General features: G+C 34.1%; 1 non-coding gene across 1 annotated transcript; it reads left to right on the top strand.

Moving 5' to 3' along the window:
- Positions 1-11139: 11139 nt before the first annotated feature.
- Positions 11140-11211, top strand: Trnag-ucc (transfer RNA glycine (anticodon UCC)). Its single transcript has one exon. It is a non-coding gene; the product is annotated as a tRNA-Gly (tRNA).
- The last annotated feature ends 9420 nt before the right edge of the window (positions 11212-20631 follow it).

The raw sequence follows: 20631 nt of genomic DNA, 5'->3' as shown, positions 1-20631 counted from the left end.
TTTTACTGTTCAGCTGTTCATGTGATTCTCTATATTCAGCAAAGAATTACTGTAACTTTTTTTTAGATATCTTGATAGTTTTCAAGAGATCGTGTTTTTCTTTCCTCATCATGTGACTTACGATCTAAAATCTAAATCTATCACTTCCCATATATCTAAATATTCAGTACTTTTATTTACGGCACAATTGTGATTTAAGATAATTAGGGTACTCAAGTATCACATGGTTACTTACTTATGTAAGAAAGCGGTTAGCCTAAAAATAAATATAAAATTTTCCTCCGTAATTTAACTTTTTTTTTTAAATTTTTTTTTACATAAAATTAGCTGTATACTTGAAGATTTAAAAAAAAAAGGTTGCCAATATTTTTAACGTTAACGACTGTCATTGACGGCGTATCGTTAGAATTTCAACAATAAAACTGTAATAAAACAACTGCGTTTTTGTTTTCTTATATGGTAAACTTGTTTATTTAAATTAGATAAAAATATTCTTATTTTTAAATTATGCAACAAAACTTTATTTTTTGTTTAAAAAGAAAATACTTAGTCTTATACATTTTATATGAGCTTTATACTTTCCGAAGTATTATTAAAAATATTATCGAGAATACATTTGAGCTTCCCTTTAATTAAAATGGTTATATTTAAACATGGGAGATAATACATTTATTCGAAGTTAGGCAATCATTGAACTCATTCGTTGTGTTGTCAGGAAAATACCCCTTATGCTAAAGACAATTTACCTCGCTCAGTTAGATGGATGTGATGTTTTATGGTCTCATTAGCAGATATTTTAAGAAATCATTTATGTCCCTATTAGAAATTATTACAATTTTATTGTCTGTTTTATTTTCATTTTGTTACAAAGACGGCTAATTTACGAGTATATGTTACGAATGGTTTTTTAATAGAATTTTTTGGTTTACCTATCAAAATATTGTTGATTTAAATTTTAATACTAAGGAAATATGAACTACATTATCTTTTTTTTTTAAATTCAGTGCCTTATTTTATTCAAGTCGCATGTTTTATATTTTTAAATGATTGTTATGATAGGTCTATTACATTTTAAAAGCTTTAATGTGTTCAGTTCTATGCCCAGCCGCCTTTAGCTTCCTTATCGTGAGTCAGGTACCCATTAGAGCTGGTTGGACTCAGGGGGTTTCCACTGACTTGTGACACCTAGCAGGTCAATCTTCAAATCAATCACCGTCAATTAAACCGCTGTCCAATCGAAATTTTAAATAAGTCTAAGTTGCAGAGGCGTATCCAGGTTTTCGTTGTAGAGGGAGCGAAAAGAGCAAAAAAAGGCGCCGAATTTTGAACACGTTCTATATACGTGTATTATATATATATATATATATATATATATATATATATATATATATATATATATATATATATATATATATATTTACATAATACTAGCTGTATGTCATTACTTCGCTATGATGTAACATAAATTGAAAGTAGCACTCAGAAGAAATAAGATAAAAAACACAATGTAGGCCTACAAAACAAAAATTGTATCAATTTAAAATATATATATATATACACACACTACAACCAAAAACTATGAACGTAACACAATCTGTTTTGTAATTCTTGTAAAAAAAATTCTTACATAATAATTCCTGGGAAATTACTTAAGACAAGTGAAATAGGGGAAATAATCACTCTCTTAATATAAATATGTATATATCTACACATTTAATTATAAATGTCAAAGTCAAAACAAATAAATAATTACTTTAGAATATAATGAAATTGTTTAACACTATTCGTTTTTTAAAACGTTTTTGTCTATAATCAGAATTTAATATATCGTTATCATAAATGCTACAGTATTGCAGCATAATGAACGTTTTTAAAATCAGAGTTGGTATATAACCACGCTTTTCGATTTAATTAGATTTATTACCCAAAGTTAACTAAATATCGGTCTTTTAGTTCAGATCATATATTTTAATTAACTATTGCTTCTTTGTGTTTTTTAAAGATAATTTTTAAACATAGTGATAGGTATGGGTTAGATCACTGTATTGATCACACACCTTTTACTGGTAATTGCAAAAACCATATTCACTATTCACAGAGTTTTACGTTTAAAAAGCTAATTTTCTGGCGGCATGGTACTTTGGTACATCATTACGCGTTTTTCTACATGTACTTAACAGTTCAGTTCGGGGTGGGTTGGGGGGGGGGGGGGTGTTCAACTTCATTCACCACTGTCCGGTCACTTTAGGTCAATTATCCAACCCAGTATATACCTAGGGGTAACATTAATGTCGCTCTACACAATTGTGGTGGTGAGGTATGTGTGGGGGGTGGGGGGGGGATAACCAACTCAGAGTGAACATACCGTCAGTTTTTAGATGACTGTTCTAAACATACATATATATTACACAAATATATATTACACAAATATATATTATAGAAATAGACTTAAATAAGTAGCAGTGGTATTATGACAATATTTTTTTTACAGAGGGGTCCATTTAAATAGAGGTGCATTTGTTTCTGTATTGTAATTTTTAAAAAAATTAATCACACGATTCAAACTGTATATATACAGTAATTATGTGTGCAGTTTTATGTATAATATTTTCTAATCAATTATTCGTAAGCAAATACATTATCCAGTTGCCTTAAACTTAACACCCCTCTTGCCAAGTGGTACTAAAGTGTAGGTTTTTTGAACATTGCAATGCATCGTAATGGTTATTTTTAGAATGGCAAACTGATGCAGCTGTTAATACGTGTTGTAAACGTAGACAGTACTAGACTAGTACAATAATGCTTAATTGCTGCATGAAAAGAAATCTTGTGATTTACATAGATGTGCCGACCAAAAATATTTTTTAACAAATATCATTGTTTAAAACTTTGAGTTTAAAAAGTTTCCAAAAAGGCGCCACTTTGCTGAAAATGGCCAGAGGGGGAGCGGCCGCTCCCCCTGCTCCCCCTCTGCGTACGCTACTGCTAAGTTGGTACATGTATCAGCGTCGGTGGTGTAAAGGTCAGCTTGGTTGCCTTCCAAGCAGTCGATCCGGGTTCGATTTCCGGCTGACGCAATTATAAATATTTTTTTTACTTTATTTCTTGTTTTAGAAAACTTTTTTTTTTAAATCGTAATAGAAATTAATTAGAATACTTTATTTTGACAGAGTTTAGACAGGATTTTGGAAAACATACCGATGTATTAAGAAAAAATCAATGTACGTGTGAAGGCGTTTGAAGGCTGAAGTGTGACGTCATTTTTTGTGACGGAGGCAGGTAAAAATCGTCCAAAAAGATTAATGTCATTTATAGATGACATCTAAAAGAAATAAAAATGTTTATTATTTAATCACTATTAACAAATGATTATACATCTGCGTTGTAATCTGTTTTTCTTCTAGGGTGCGATCCGGGTGCAATTCCCGTCTGATGCATGCATGTTTTTTTTAAACAACATCTTGTGATAAATCAAGTTTAAACTGTAACTATAAACCATTCTCCCCCCCCCCCCCCCCCCCTCCAACACCATTTCTGAAAACTTGGAGTTACATTTCACAAGTCTTTTGAATAAAATACACCAGTGAAGAATATTATTAGCCTTTTTAGAACTTGATGTTGAATACTGAACAGTGAACAATGATTTTGTAAATGAAACAGTTTCTGATTTAATTTTGTTATTGTTTATTGGGTACATAAAACATCGCGTACACAACAACCCAAATCATGTTAAAAAACGTGTAATACTGTTTAGTTTAGAAACATTAATATCTACGTACATCATTAATTATAACAAATGCAGTTTTCTGAACACGTTTATCTTTTGCAATGTAGAGCAGTGGTTCTTAACCTGATTTCGATTGAACCCCTGGGGTTCGATGAGTGAGTCTCAGGGGATCGGCGGAGTTCGAGACACACACCCGACTCACGATTGTAATGTGTCAATGCTGATCATAGAACTCTTATAAAGTGTTCGGTGAATGCATGAAACAGGTGGGGTTCGGTACCTCCAAAAAGGTTAAGAACCACTGTTCTAGAATGTGTATATTGATTAGAAGTTGATTAAATGTACTCAGGAGGTTATTGATGTAGGGTAATGATAGCTGTTTACTTTTATGCCACTTCGTTCAACATTTTTGTAATGTTCTGTATTTATGTCAAGTAAAAATAATACAAACTCGAGACTGTTGAGCTAGCAGTCAAGCGCTCTACCACCAAACCACGCCATCCCATTACATCAAGTGTAGCCATGTCCCTGATCATCATCATCATCATTAACAACATCAGCATCAGCATCATCATTCCTTTGGCCCCTTGTGGAAAATAGGGACACATTTACATCTCTCCATTTCACTCGGTTTTAGGGCGATTCCTCCAAGTTGGGTCCATGATATTTCGACTACTTCTGCTTCACATACAAATGATTATTTTTAACAAATCCATTCGTTTATACAAAGCTACTGTAATAAAACCTTCACCGGATACAACACATTTCTATACAAATACATCTCACAACATGTGTGAGTCACTACATTCCTTAATAACATTGTATTTTATAACATTTAAATTAGCTCGCTTACTCTCCAAAAACAAATCTAACCCTTTCACCAATACCTAAACAGATTTTATATAATTATATACGCACTATGAGAAACACGTAACTGGCTTTGTAAACATTTTGACATATTATATAGGTCTATATCAGAATAAAAAAATACAGATGATCTGTAAACCAAAGCAACATTCCACCTTTACAAATCTTAAACTTAAAATCTCAAGAGTTATATATAAAATAAATAAATACATTTTCTAAAAGTAATTTCTAGGATTTCACAACTATAACATACAATGCATTATTTCTAAAAAAAACAACATTATTTGGATTTCAGTTTTAAAATTTCACCTACAAAAAAGCATTATTTATTTTATACATTTCTCTGATTTCAGTTTCAAAACTAGATCTATATCCTTCTCGGCATTATTCTTAATAATTCATTTCTGACAAAGGTCACAAGCAAAAATTTCACCACTATTTTCCTGAACGCAATTTCACGATACATACATTTTATAAAAAATTAAATGCGCCAAATAACACAGAACATTCAACATCAAGTGTCTCTGTGAAGTTTGGTGTAACAAATTTTGTGTGCAATGTATATAATTATTGAGACAATTTTATTTTGAATAAAAATCACAACTTGAGATTTTAAAAGACCGTTTTTGTAATTGAGAAAAATATATCGTCAGTCATTCACAATGGATGTTTTCATTTAACGTTGCTAGTAAACTTGAAAAATCTGAATAAAAGCTTTCTGTTTATTTCAGAGTTTAAACAAACAAAAAAATATTTATGTTTATTATTTAGGTGCTTATTTATTATTTTATTGCAAATAAATAAAAATAATCGATGTACATTATAAATCAAATGTTTATTGTAAGTTTATACATTAATTTTTTTAATAAAAGCTCCTCTGAACATATCTTTAAAGGTAATTGCAAAGTAGTGAGGATATGAGAAATATGACAGTGACGTTAGATTTGTTTTAACAACCTGTTGCATTACAATATTGTTGTAACCGGGTAAAATGTAAAAAACATAAAACAACAAAAAGTAAAAAAACAAAAATCAACATTGCATTGCAAAGAAATAATAGAACAAAATTCATAAAATGTAAATCAACATGATGTAAGGCAAGTTTAATTCATCAAATCAAAATGGAAAAAAAAAAAATAACTTAAAAACAATTGTGCATTACCATGGTAATTTAGCCGAGTAAAAAGTTGACAAAAAATAACATAACATGATTATTACGAAAATTCTTGTAACAGAGATCGATGCAATGTTATCGTTAATAACATGTGCACAACAATTTTACGCACAAAGAGGTCATTGTGTATGGGTGACACATGTTGGGCGCAAAAATAATTAGCAATTAAGCTTTAAAAATGATAAGCTCTTTGTTAAAATAATTGTTAAAATAAAATAAAAATGATGGAATATTGATCTTTATGAACACAAATTATATTTCTAATAAAACAAGGCTTTGTACATGAAATGGCACTGTTGGTTTAGCCCTACCACTCTAAGAGATATTATTCAACACCTAAAACCATTTCACATGCTGAAAACTGTAAAAAGCCAGATTATTTTCTAGGTGGAAATTAGAAATTTAAAAAGAAAGTAATTTTTCAAAATAAAAATTAAAAGGCCAAAAAATTTGTTCTTTTCAAAGGGAGAAAATAAATTTTAAAAAGGAAAATTGAAATTTTTAAAATCTCTGAACACAATGTAAATATGAAAATATGTGATAAACACAGGAGAAACTGACACTAGCCTTTTCTACATAATGAGCCAAAAGTTGTGGTATGGCTATTCCAGCAGTGCCCACATAATATCATCAGAATAAAGGCTCAATGTGTGAATGAGTTTACAAACCAACAAAATAACAAAGAATTATTTAAAATTTGTCAACAATTCAAATGGAAAGCCAAATTGTCTTACGTTTAAATTCCTAAAAAATTCCATAAATTAAAAAATACCATTTAAATACTACAAAAATTTTTGTTTTACAATATTTAAAAACATTTTTGAACCCACATGTCGCTGTAAATACTGTTTATCTTCAACAAGATTTATTTTTTATGAGGCCAAAAAGGAATACTGTTAAATTTTTTCATCATAAATTTAATACCACCAACAATATTAAATTAATAAAAATGATATTAATATGTCAGTAATCTATACTTCTATTTCTTTTAAAAAAAACAATACATAGTAATACATCACTAAATTTTTTTTAAAAAGATAACTCTTTGTTCTTTCTTCATCACAACCTGACAACTCATGTTGTTTATATTTGGTAGTTTAATTTCTTTGGCATGAGAGAGGATCATTCACAAAACCCAACTCATAATGTAATGTTCTGTCAACACTCACTATTAAACAGCTTGTGCATAGAGACGCAGCTGTTGTTGAATGGGACTAATCAAACCTGGTACACTACTGCTGTATCTACTGTACAGTCTCATGGGGTAGCAACATAGGTGGTGGTGCAGCCAAATCTGGTGCATTAAAAATAGTATAGACTGTGTGTGATTGTGTGTGTGTGGGGGTGGGGGGGGGGGTGGATAAACCTGAGAGGATATCCTAACCTGTATGAATGTAGGTATGGCACAACCTATTACACTGTGCAACAATTATAAATGGTAACATGTATCAAAATCTATTCCAATATGCACCAAATTGTGCAGCATTTAAAATCTATTCCATTGGGCACCGAATTGTGCAACATTTGAAATATATTCCACTGGGGCACCCAATTGTGCAACATTATAAATTTTATTCAACTGAGCACCAAATTGTGCTACATTTAAAATCTATTTCATTCTGCACCAATTGTGCAACATTTCAAATCTATTCCACTGGGCATCACATTGTGCAACAATCAAGGTTTATTTAACTTGGGCACCAAATTGTGCATCTATTTCACAACCTTAATTCCATTCTTGTCAGATATTTGTGTTGAATATAAAAAGTATGTTAGTGTATTGCCCACCATGTAAGCACTGAAACATATCATCCTCATATAAAAACAGGAACATACAGTCTTCATCAGGTATTGTTTGACTGTGTTAAAGCTGAATAGTGTAAAAAATACAATTGCACACATCAAATAGTTAACGAGGTTACATATTTGTGTAAAAATTCATCTTAATGTAACAGTAAATTTACATAAATTCAACCAAATATATGAAAAACAAGATAACAGAAAAAAAAAAAAAATGAAATATTGAACTAAACTACATTGGATAAATACATTATTATTTTTATTTTGTTATATATTAATTTGTAGACCTCATACAACTGTTAATGCTAAGTTGAGCATTTTATCTTTGAATGAAATAAATGGAAGGCATTAAAGTTAAACAAGATAACTATGGATGAAGTATCAGAACAAGTGTTGCAACATGAGCATTTTTTTTAAAAATTGTACTGATTATCAAATCCCGTAGACACAACATAAAGAATGTTTTTTTTTCACTATACCTACATTCCATATATTTTAGATCTATTGCTACTAAAGAGGTATTCTACCAACAAGATCTACTGCACTAATAATTCACAACCATCAAACTATCCTTCTTTAAGACTGAGGTGAATCACAGGTGAACAAAGGTATAAAACAATCTAAAGGCGTCTACTATTGCACATTAATTAAAAAAATTTTTTATACAGAATATGTCGAATGTACGAAAGGACGCTCAACCGGTCATTTCTCTGAGGTCAAGGTCACTGAACATCATGTAGCTGGTGAGCAGCGGGGGCAGCTGGAGGCGTGAGATCTTGCTGCTGACCGACAGGCCGCTGCCCAGAGTTTTGCGTATCCTGCGCCGGCAGAGCCGCAGCAGGCTCTGTGGCTTGAAGAGGGTCTCGCTCATGATCTCCGCCATGCTCAAGTCCTCCATCTGCAGCATGGCGTAGAAGATGTTCATGTTCCTCAAGATGGTCGCCCCTTCTTCAGCGTAGGCAGCAACCAGCCACTATACCAAGGCGGGGTTTTCTTTTATAAAATTCGTTAATAGTAAATTTAAATTGTTAATGATGCTATAAAATATAATAACATCCACGTGCCAGTTATCACATAGACTGAATGTCCCGAAGTCGCCCCCAACTCTTCCATAAAATGACGTCATACCTAAGCTAACCACTGAAATATTTGCTTTAAAACACTATCAGTAAGTCGTTAAGGACGATAACCCCCTCCTTTCCCCCAACCCCTACCCCCCCCCAGTGAAAGCAGCCTCCTCTTAGCTAAATCCCCTAAGTCTAAAATCGTTTCAAACTAAATTATCTTCCCCTAATAGCCATCACTAATCCCGGCACTACTATTGTAAACATTAAGCGTGAACCACAACTCTCCAGACTTCCTAGAAAGGAAGAGAGAGGACTGCAAGGCGTGCTAACAGCTTGTTTTCTAACGTCTCCAAGAAGAGAATTATATATATAGATAGATTTTAAATTAAAAAAAAAACAGGCAAAATCATTCACTCTATTAACACGAAGCCCTATAGTCCCAAAACGCCTTCCCCCAACTTCCCACCCCCCTCTGCCCCATCCCATAATGTGACGTCATGCTGATGCTTACAACTCCACCCCTGCAGAGTTTAGTTTCTTAATAAATAAATTTCTTTCTGAAATATTGACTGAGCTCCGACAACATTGAGTATATTATGATGCAGAATTTCTATATTACAAAAATAGTTTTTTTTAAAATCGACCTACGTATTGAGAATCAGTTTCATACATTACTTTATAATTTGAGAAATTTTCCGCCACCCCCCTCCCCCCGCCATGAAATGTGACGTAGCTTAATGACGACGTAAATGCTCAAATCAATCACTGTCAACGACTAATTATAATGTTGTAGGTCTATAGCTACTATTTGGTTTTCCTATAAGTCAATGAGAGGCCACACTTTAATATCGGCGTCGGTGGTATAAAGGTTAGCATGGTTGCCTTCCAAGCAGTCGATCCGGGTTCGATTCCCGGCTGACGCATAGTATTTTTTAAATTTACCCTCCTGTCCCCCACTACTGTGATATGGTTTTTGTGTGACCCCAAAGAGGTCAATAGAAATCAACGTTTTTACTCCTGGTAGTGTCAATGGCTGTTTTTAAAGAACTCAATGTTTTAAGTGGATAAAAATGCAATAAAACAACGCGTTTTTGTTTTCGTATGTAGTCACATTGGTTATTGATTTCAAAAATATAATGCCTCAATTACTAAATCAAACAAGCAAACTTTGTTTTTGTTAATACAGTAAACATTTATAAACATTATATAACCATTGTACTTACCGAAGTATTAATTAAAATATTAACGAGAATACATTTCTAGTTTCCCTTTAACAAGGTTATATTTCAATATGGGAGATAATTGACTGCACTTAGTTAGGCAATCATTGAAATTATTCGTTTGATTGTCAGGAAAATATCTTCTATACTAAAGACAATTTACCTAGCTCAAATTGTTACATCAGAAGGGTTAGATGGGGGAGAAATTATTTACGTCCCTATCAGAAATTATTTTAATTTTATTGTCTATATGTTTATATTCATTTTGTAAAAAACGGCTTATTTACTATTATATGTTATGTATGGTTTTTAAAAGACCTTTAATGATCAGGTATTTACTGTTATAAATCATACTAGTCAACAAACGAATGTATGGAGTAAGATAAAGTATTCATTCTTATTGGGATTATTCGATATTTTAACAATGTTGACATTATATACGGAACATACAATTATGTTGTCTTGCAGTTTTCAATAAAGATAGGCTTCAGGCTAAACTAATAATAGTAGCATATACGGGTTTAAACTTTATTTGCATTCCATTGACTCCACAACCCTTACCAGTCTTACTTGTTTTATGTTTTATCCAATAATTTGTCAAATCGTAGACCAGTCTAATTTTATCAGAAGCGTTAGACTGGAATTCTGAGAGGAAGAGGAAAGTAGACAGGTCAAGGAAATCCTGGGGAAGGACAATAGAAGAGGCAAGGGTTGCCGGGCTTATAAAGAGGGCTGCCCAAGACAGAGTACGGCGGAGACGTGTGACGTCAAATGAAAGTAATATAACTCGATCACTGTCATCAACTGATCCGAACGTTCTAGAATTTATCTTTATCCTTTACATGAAAGCGTCGGTGGTGTAAAGATTAAATTTTACAAAAACGTATTATCAAAAGCGAGTTAACAGCTGAGTAGCAAGTTTCAAAAATTATTTTTTTAAAATAAAAAGTGGTCTTCACTTCCTGGACCCCACTCTACCATTTAGCTCTGATCAATGGCAACACTTTGTCACCATATTCCACCCCACCTCCTCCTCTCTCCCCCCCCCCCCCCTCAACTAATTGTGATATGGTTTATGGATGACGTTACGCAGATCAATATTCAAATTCCTCAAATTCATTGTTTTATTGTCAATAGTTGACTTCTAGAAAGTTGAAATTTCCAGTTGAAGTTTCTCCCTCCCCCCTCTCAGGAGTGTGACGACAAATAGGTCAATATTCGAAGCTTTCAAAATAATCACAATCCAATTTGAATTTCAATCAAATTGAGCTACGTTATGCATCGGCGTCGGTGGTGTAAAGGTCAGCATGGTTGCCTTCCAAGCAGTCGATCCGGGTTCGATTCCCGGCTGACGCATGCTATTTTTTATATTTTACTATTTTTAAAAAAATCTATAATAGTTAATTTGAACTTTTAATGATCCTAAAATAATAAACTAAAATCCACATACCTCACTGTTGATACGTAGACCGAATGACCCAAAAAGCCACTTCCAACAATTCACATACAATTAAGTCACACGTCAGCAAACAACTTCTCTCTTTCTCATATTCAACCCCTCTCCCACAGACATACACACCCGGCTTTAAAAGTGCCAGTTGTTGTTTTCTTATTAATTATTTAATCGATTTATTTCTGAAATATTGACGGTCTCAATGAGATGTAAAACGATTTTAGCCCTTTTTACAAGACGTCTTCTATACTTGAAGCTGCGTATACGACAGGGTTAGGAATGTTCAATCCATTTGAAAACACATCTTTGATCTATGCAATTAAAAAATTGTGCGTTTGCCGAGAATCGAACCCGCATCGCCTGCTTAGAAGGCAAAGATACTGTTTAACATTAGTCTGGACTAAGGTGAACATTGGACATGGTCTAACATAAAAAATGGCAGGGTTTCTTTTTTCAACCCACAAATTCGTCAGTAACGAGGCAGGTGTGGGGGAGCGGGGGATGGGGGGGGGGGGGGGGGGGTCAGTGTTTCCAGTGGCACGCTGGAAGACAACGATTGTCATTGGCAGACGAAAATAATACGGTCCTAGGTGCTTTGACCATAGGAGTTTGACCACAGCGGGGCATTGACCATAACGGAGCTTTGACCATATAGGGTTTGACCATAGGGCATTTGACCACAGGTGTTTTCGCAGCAGAGGGTCTTTGATCACAGGTGGTTTGTCCAATGCTGGCGTTTGATAATAAGCGCAATGTCCATACATTGTAATGATTTTTTAAAATGTTGTGTAATTATATTTTAAATTGAGGCAGGATATAATAATATGTTAATTCATCATATATAAATACAAGTCATCTAAACCATACAATTATTACTTCTTTGACTACACTGTTGGCATGTCTTTTTTATCCTTTGTTATCCTTTCTATTTATGTATTTTCAAGTACATCTACATTATTTATTTGTGAAACTTGTTATATGTCGCATTATTTATGTTCCATTTATATTTAAAATAAATTCTATTAATTCTATGAGGCATAGCACCAACCTTTATGTGGATACTAAAATATCGTTCTTAACTTTATTTTAATACGTTAATTTCTATTTCCCAGGAATGTATAAAATCGTATTAATTGTATCACAAATTTAAATCAAATAACAATTTATAATATCTATTTTAGAATCTATATATTATGGTTAACCTCCCTCTGTGGTCAAACCCCCTATGGTCAAAGCACCTATGGTCAAAGCTCCGCTGTGGTCAAACCCCCCTATGGTCAAACCCCCTATGGTCAAAGCATCTGTGGTCAAAGCTCCGCTGTGGTCAAACCCCCTATGGTCAAAGCATCTGTGGTCAAAGCTCCGCTGTGGTCAAACCCCCCTATGGTCAAACCCCCTATGGTCAAAGCACCTATGGTCAAAGCTCCGCTGTGGTCAAACCCCCTATGGTCAAAGCACCTATGGTCAAAGCTCCGCTGTGGTCAAACCCCCTATGGTCAAAGCATCTGTGGTCAAAGGTCCGCGCACCAAAAATACGATGATTTTGACAGAAAAGTGGTAAAAAGCTAATTAAAAACAGTCGAATATTTAAATAAATGATGTAAAATTAAAATTATCTGTAGGTTCAACAAAACGTTATTGTTTTCACGTATGTTAACCAACATTTTAAAATTCCCTTTATGGCATTTGTGAATTGTCACAGGCTTTTTGTGTGACTGGGTTCACGATATAAACTTGCCACAGGCCTTTCTCCTACCTTTTATATTACGCATACAGAATCAAAAATAAATGCTGTAACGGGAAATGGAAAATGACATATTTTAGCTACCTAAGATTTTATTAAAAAGAGTAAGTTTGTTTATTTTTTTTTTCATTGCATACAAATGTTTGTTATTATAAAGGTTTTTATATTGGTTATTTATCTAGCAAGGTTAATAAACTGCATTGCGATTGCTTTGCTTGTTGAGGCTGTTAACTCAAAGATTTTTTTTTTATTTTTTCACTTTTCTATTTTACATTGTTATTTAACCATTTTTAAACGTTTTGTATTAGCCACATAATGGGAAAATATTAATGATAAAACTTGTATAAATATGTAACATTTTTTTTTCTTTTAGTTAGAAATTTTTATTTCTTATTACAATCCCACAGCATTTGAGTTCAGTAACATTTTCATTAAAGTGTTTTTAAAATAAAGAAAACAAAAGTAAACACAACAAAGCATAAATTATACTTGAAATAGGAAACCAAAATGTCAGAACATAACCGTTACAGGTTTAGTCTTTTTTGGTCTTTATTGCCTTTTAATTTTCAACTAGTGTGTGGTGTTACTGTTTGCAAATAGAAAAGAAAGTGGGATATTAAAAATTATTATTTATTAATAATAGTCTGCTATTACCTTTGATTTTAAGTTTAAATGTATGCAATAAACATCAATTTAGCTGCATTTGCAATATGAATAATATGTAGCATATATGTTTATGTTAACTCAAAGATTATCAATATATCAGCTGACTTTGAGGCTGTTAAGTAGTACTTTAGGAGGCGCATCGTTTAATTTTAAACAATAATAATGTAATAAAACAGCAGCGTTTTGGTTTTCTTATATGGTCACCATGTTTTTTTAAAGTTAGACGTAAAATACTCTTAACACTAATTAAACAACAAATCGTTGTTTTATGTTAATAAAAAAATACTTAGACTAATAAACTTTATATAAGCATTATATTTTCAAAAGTGTTAATTAAAGAATTAACGAAAAAATAATTTTTTGTTTCCCTTTAGTATAGTTACATTTTAACATGGGAGATAAAACATTCCTCGTAGTATGACAATCTTTGAAATTGAGTCTAGTAAATAATTGGCAAGTATTTAAGTAAATGTAATTATCATCATCATCATCATCATCATCACTATCATCATCATCATCATCATCATCATCATCATTACTGTGACCCCTTGTAGAAAATATGGACACATTTAAATCTCTCCCTCTCAGTAGGTTTTAGGGCTCAGCAGGCTCTGTGGCTTGAAGAGGGTCTCGCTCATGATCTCCGCCATGCTCAGGTCCTCCATCTGCAGCATGGCATAGAAGATGTTCATGTTCCTCAAGATGGTCGCCCCTTCTTCAGCGTAGGCGGCAACCAGCCACTGTACCAAGGTGGGGTTTTCTTTTACACTAGTCGTTAATAGTAAATTTAAATTGTTAATGATGCTATAAAATATAATAACATCCACGTGCCAGTTATCACATAGACTGAATGTCCCGAAGTCGCCCCCCCCCCCCACACCTTTCATAAAATGACGTCATGCCTAAGCTAACCACTGTTCTATTTCTAGTTGTTCTATGGCTGTAAACGTACGTACACTTCAACTTGCCTTCCAAGGTATGTGACGTCAGTTGAAGGTTAGAATACTCAATCACCGTCAATAAATGATCAGAAGGTTGTCGTCCCAAATGTGCCCATTAGAGATTATCTTTTCCCATATTAAGTGTCGGTGCAGTCGATACGGGTTCGATTCCCGGCTGACAAAAAGTTTTTTTAATAAAATGTTTGATTACCAAAATAAATGCTATAATGGGAAATTACATATTTTAGCGTCATAAGCTTTTATTAAAGACAAAGTTTGTTTTAATTTCTTATTCTCATTGCTTGTAGAAAGTTTGTTATAATAAAGGAGTTTATATTTGTTAATTTACTTGTAATGTTAATAAAGTAAAGTGCTATTGTTTTGTTGTGGTTGTTGACTTCTAGTTTTTAAAAAAAAATATTAGGTGTCCAATTGCAGTCAATTATATAACCCCTGTACAGGCGTCTCGTGTTAATTTATAAAAAATAAAAATTCTATAAAATAATATGTTTTTGTTTTCGTATGTAATACATTTAATTATTGATTTTAAAAACAAATTACTCCAATTACTGAATCAAACAACCAAACGTTGTTTTTGTTAATAAATAAAACGCTCATAAACATTATACAAGCATTGTACTTCCCGAAGTATTAATTAAAATATTAACGAGAATATATTTCTAGTTTCCCTTTAACAAGATTATATTTCTATAGGGGAGATAATTTGACTGCACTTCGTTAGGCAATCTTGAAATTATTCGTTGTGTTTTCATGAAAATATTCCCTAAACTAAAGACAATTTACCTAGCTCAGATTGTTACATCATAAGGGTTAGATGGGGGAGAAATCATTTACGTCTTTATCAGAAATTATTATAATTTTATTGTCTGTATGTTTACATTCATTTTTTAACAAAGACGGCTTATTTACGACTAGCGTACCCGTCCACCGCGCGTTGCCGCGGGGATAGAAGAAAGTTTGACAATTGTATTAGAAGGATTTCACCAACGCGTTTCCAGTCATATGCTCTTAGACGCGTGACCCTCTTTTCTAAAAGTGAGTTATTTAAATGTAAATAATGCCTGCGCTTGGATCATAAATATCGGGACACGGGTTTACCTACACTACCGTATGAAAGCATTGAGTGTACATTCATCACTCACCGAAATAATATGGTAGAATACACTTCGGTGACCGCCCATGTGTCAGAGACGTAGAGGGGCGCTCTCAGGGCCCCCACCCCCCGATTACACTACTGCATAGGCTCCTTAAAACTAACAGGCGCCCTCGGCCTAATAGCATCCTGTTAATAATGATGCAGATTTCGTCATTCGCTAAAGTGACACAAATGAACAGGATTTTTTTCTTTGACACGTAAAAAAAGTATTTGACGTGTTTTAAACATCAGTGCGACTGATGCAATATGCTGGCGTTACTAATGGTCTATTATTAGATGCTCGATCTCAATTTCTGACTGGATTGTCTAATAATAGATGCTTATTGCATCATTCGCAAAGTGACCAAACTCTACAGTAGGCTCTTCATATTCAAAAAGTTATTTTTTCATCTTTAGCAAGGGGACAAACTGTACAGAAGGATTTTCTCGCGTTACAGAGTTATTTTTAGAAACCTGTTGTAGTTTTACTGCTGAATATAGTAATACCCCTTACTCGCTATGCAGGACGCTCGATTAATGGATGCCAAGTGCCAACATAGTCGCTCTAAAACTCTGGGCGCCAAACCGTGTATTGACGAAAGTTATACCCTATATGGCGCCGGCCATAAGAAACTTTAGTTTTCTTTTTCGTAGAAATATTCTCGGGAGTATTCTCATCTACTCCCTAAAGTTTCATGGCACTCGGATGAACCGCATCCGAGTTTTATTTTTTATATACCGTGTATAGAGAAAAAAAAATCGCTCACCCCCCACGGAGGGCGCCGCCCTTGCAAATATTAAACAATATTTTTGCAGAACCCTACTATTGAGTGATCTAATCATCTCCCCAAAGTTTCATGGTACACGGATTAACGGTGTGAAACCGAAATAGACTTTTATTTTTATAAACCCTATAAAGAGAAAAAATCGCAGCCTCACGTGGCGCCGCCCTTGCGAAATTAAAAATGATTTTTGTACAGAACCCTTTCCGAGAGAGTTGTAATTAACTCCCTAAAGTCTCATGGCTATCGGGTGAACGCTGTCAAACCAAAATCGACTTTTATTTTTATATACCGCATATAGAGAAAAAACAAATCTCGCCCTGTCGGGGCGCCACCGCGGCGAATTTGAATTTTTTTTTTCGCAGAAACCTTCCCAGGAATATTCTCAGCAACTTCCCAAAGTTTCACGGCGATGTGATGAGAGGTGTAGTAATGCAAAAAGGACAAATAGACAAACAAACAAACACACATACAAACATACATTGCTTAATATATATATAGATTATAATTTGTTTGTCAAATTATACACTATCTGATTTGAATTTGAATGGAATTTAGCGTGGCTATGTATCGGCGTCGGCGGTGTGAAGGTAGCATGGTTGCCTTCTAAGCAGTCGATCCGGTTTCGATTCACGGCTGACGCAAGGCTCATTTTTACTTTTTTAAATTTTACAAAAGTCGTGTATAGTAAATTTTTATGTTAAATTTTAATGATCCTAAGATATATAATAACATTAATGTGCCAGTTATCACATAGACCAGGGGTCGGCAACCTTTTGAGACGGAAGAGCCAAAAGTTACAATTTACAAAATTTCTTAGTTTGTAAGAGCCACATTTTTTTCAATATTTTCGTATTTGATTAGGATTATGTAAATAAATTTGATTTGTTATTAAAAATAAATAACTTTAAATATGAAATAATATCTATTTATATAAAAACATACATGTTTCGCCGGAGTAATGAAATTAGTAATCAAATAATATAACTATAGGACTATCCCAATCCACTTTAGAAGCTTTAACTTTTTTTTCTGTCTTACGGAGGTGTCTCCCATTAACCAGGCAGGCCTCAACACGGCAAACGCCAACTAACTGGCTTTGATATCGCTTTGATCACTGTGTATCGGTCACTTCTGTCCTTTGGTTCTCACCAGGCTTATCTTCCAACCCACAATGGCCGTAAGAAGCTAAAAACTATAAAAAAAAAACTACGTCACTCAGGACAAATTAATGATTACTGACTGATAGGGAAATGTATTCTGAATAAAATAACATTCCCGTTTAACGATATTCAAAAAGTCGGCACTTGGGCAGTGGCAAGCATGGAATTATTGCAACGGCTGTGGGGTTGGGCCAGGTGCCCAAGCTGCTATTGGGTGTCCGTATACTTTCTAATGCACGTATTTTCACTGTCCTCTGGTGAGTATTTTTCTCCTGTTTAATTAAAGTTGTGTTTCTTTACAGTGTAATATTTGTTTTGAATTTTTAAAATGAAATAATAGAACTATTAATATTAGTGCAAGGAGCTGGAGAGCAGCATCATGACATCGAAAGAGCCGCATGCGGCTCGCGAGCCGCAGGTTGCCGACCCCTGACATAGACTGAAAGTCCCGAAGTCGCCCCCCACATCTTCAATAAAATGACGTCATACCTAAGCTAACCACTTTAGCTAGACTTCAAGGTGTGTGACATCAGTTGAAGGTAAGAGTAGTCAATCACCGTAAACAAATGATTAGAGGGCTGTATTCTCATTTTGTGCATTAGAGATTATCCTTTCACATATTGATTGTCGTGGTGTAAAGGTCAGCATGGGGTCCTCCAAGCAAACGATCCGGGTTCGAACCCAGGCTGACGGACTGTTTTCCGATAAAATGTTTGATTTCAGAAAAAAAAATGGTATGTACAAGGCTTGTTATTAATGGGGTCTTTAAATTTTTTAATTTACTAGTTATGTTAATAAAATAAAGTGCGGTTGTTTTGTTGTGCCTGGTTACTTCTAGTTTAAAAAAAAATTTTGGATGTACTTTTTGGAAATTGCAAGAAGTACTCATAATGGAGTATCGTGTAAATTTATAAAGATAAAAAGACAATAAAATAACGAGTTTTTGTTTTTGTATTTAGTCACTTTGTTTATTAATTTTAAAAATAAAATACTCCAAGTATGAATCAAACGAACAATCTAATAATGTTTTTGTTAATAAGGAAAACACTTTTAAATATTATATAACCCTTTTTCTAGCCAAAGTATTAATTAAAATATGAACGAGGATACATTTTTATTTTCCCTTTAATGTGGTTATATTTTAATATGGGAGATAATTGACTGCACTTAGTAAGGCAATCTAGCAAGGTGTTTGACGTCAATTAAAGGTAAGAATATTCAATCACCATCAACAAATGATCAGAAGGTTGTATTCCAAAATTTGCGCATTAAAAATTATCTTTTCCCATAATGTCGTGGTGTGAAGGTCAGCATAGATCTTTCAAGCAGTCGATCCGGGTTCGATTCCCGGTTGACGAACTGTTTTTTTTTTATAAAATGTTTGATAACCAAAACAAATGCTATAAAATGGGAAATTACATATCTTAACGACATAAGCTTTTATTAAAAGGAGAAAGTTTATTTTAATTTCTTATTTTCATTGCATGTACAATGTTTGTAATAATAAAGGAGTTTATATGTGTTATTTTACTAGTTAAAGTAATAAAAAAAAACGCGATTGTTTTGTTGTGGCCGTTGACTTGTGGTTTAAAAAAAAATTATCAGTTGTCCATTCGGCTTCCTATATGGAACACCTATAAAGGCGTGTAGTGTTAATTAATGACTGCACTTAGATAGGCAATCATTTGTATTCCTTCTTATTGGGATTATTCGATATTTTAACAATGCAGACATTATACACGGAACAAACAATTTTGTTCTCTTGCAGTTTTCAATAAAGATAGGCTTCAGGCTAAACTAATAATAGTAGCAAATACGGGTTTAAACTTTATTTACATGTCATTGACTCCACAACCCGTACCAGCCTTACTTGTTTTATGTTTTATCCAATAATTTGTCAAATCGTAGACCAGTCTAATTTTATCAGAAGCGTTAGACTGGAGTCCCTAGAGGAAGAGGAAAGTAGACAGGCCAAGGAAATCCTGGAGAAGGACAATAGAAGAGGCAAGGGTTGCCGGCAGTAGCGTAGCGAGGGGGGGGGGGGGGGCGGGTGGGGGGACATATGTCCCCGGGCGCCGACCTTAGGGGGCGTCAAAATGGGTTGGAAAAATAAATTGAAAGGTTGAGGGGGTGCAAATCGACAGTTTGATTGGGGGGGGGGGGGGGAGCAAATCGAAATCTCGAGGGGGGGTGCAAATCGAAAGTTTGAGGGGGGGGGGGTGCAAATCGAAATCTCAAGGGGGTGGGGTGCAAATCGAAAAGTTTGTCCCGGGCGCCGGGAAGGGTCACTACGCCTCTGGTTGCCGGGCTTATAAAGAGGGCTGCCCAAAACAGAGTACGGCGGAGACGTGTGACGTCATATGTACGAAATATTACTCAATCACTGTCATCAGCTGATCCGAACGATCTAGAATTTATCTTTTGCCTTTACATGAAAGCGTCGGTGGTGTAAAGGTTACATTTTATAAAAACGTTTATTTAATAGCGGGATAACAGCAGAGTAGCAAGATTCAAACATTATTTTTTTAAATAAAAAGCGGTCTTCACTTCCTGGACCACACGCTACCATTTAGCTCTGATCAATGGCAACATTTTGTCACCATATTCCACCCCACCTCCTCCTCCCCCCCCCCCCCCCTCAACCCATTGTGATATTGTTTATGGATGACCATACGCAGATCAATATTCAGATTCCTCAAATTCCTTGTTTTATTGTCAATAGTTGACTTCTAGAAAGTTGAAATTTCCAGTTGAAGTTTCTCCCCCCCCCCCCTCTCAGGAGTGTGACTACAAATAGGTCAATATTCGAAGCTTTCAAAATAATCACAATCCAATTTGAATTTGAATGAAATTGAGACATGTTATGCATCG

The sequence above is a fragment of the Physella acuta genome, unplaced genomic scaffold (assembly GCF_028476545.2).
Source record: "Physella acuta isolate Inbredline_101_S28 unplaced genomic scaffold, ASM2847654v3 ptg000699l, whole genome shotgun sequence".
NCBI lineage: Eukaryota > Metazoa > Mollusca > Gastropoda > Physidae > Physella > Physella acuta.
The sequence above is the reverse complement of the archived record's forward strand: the minus strand, read 5'-3'. Positions and strand labels throughout refer to the sequence as shown.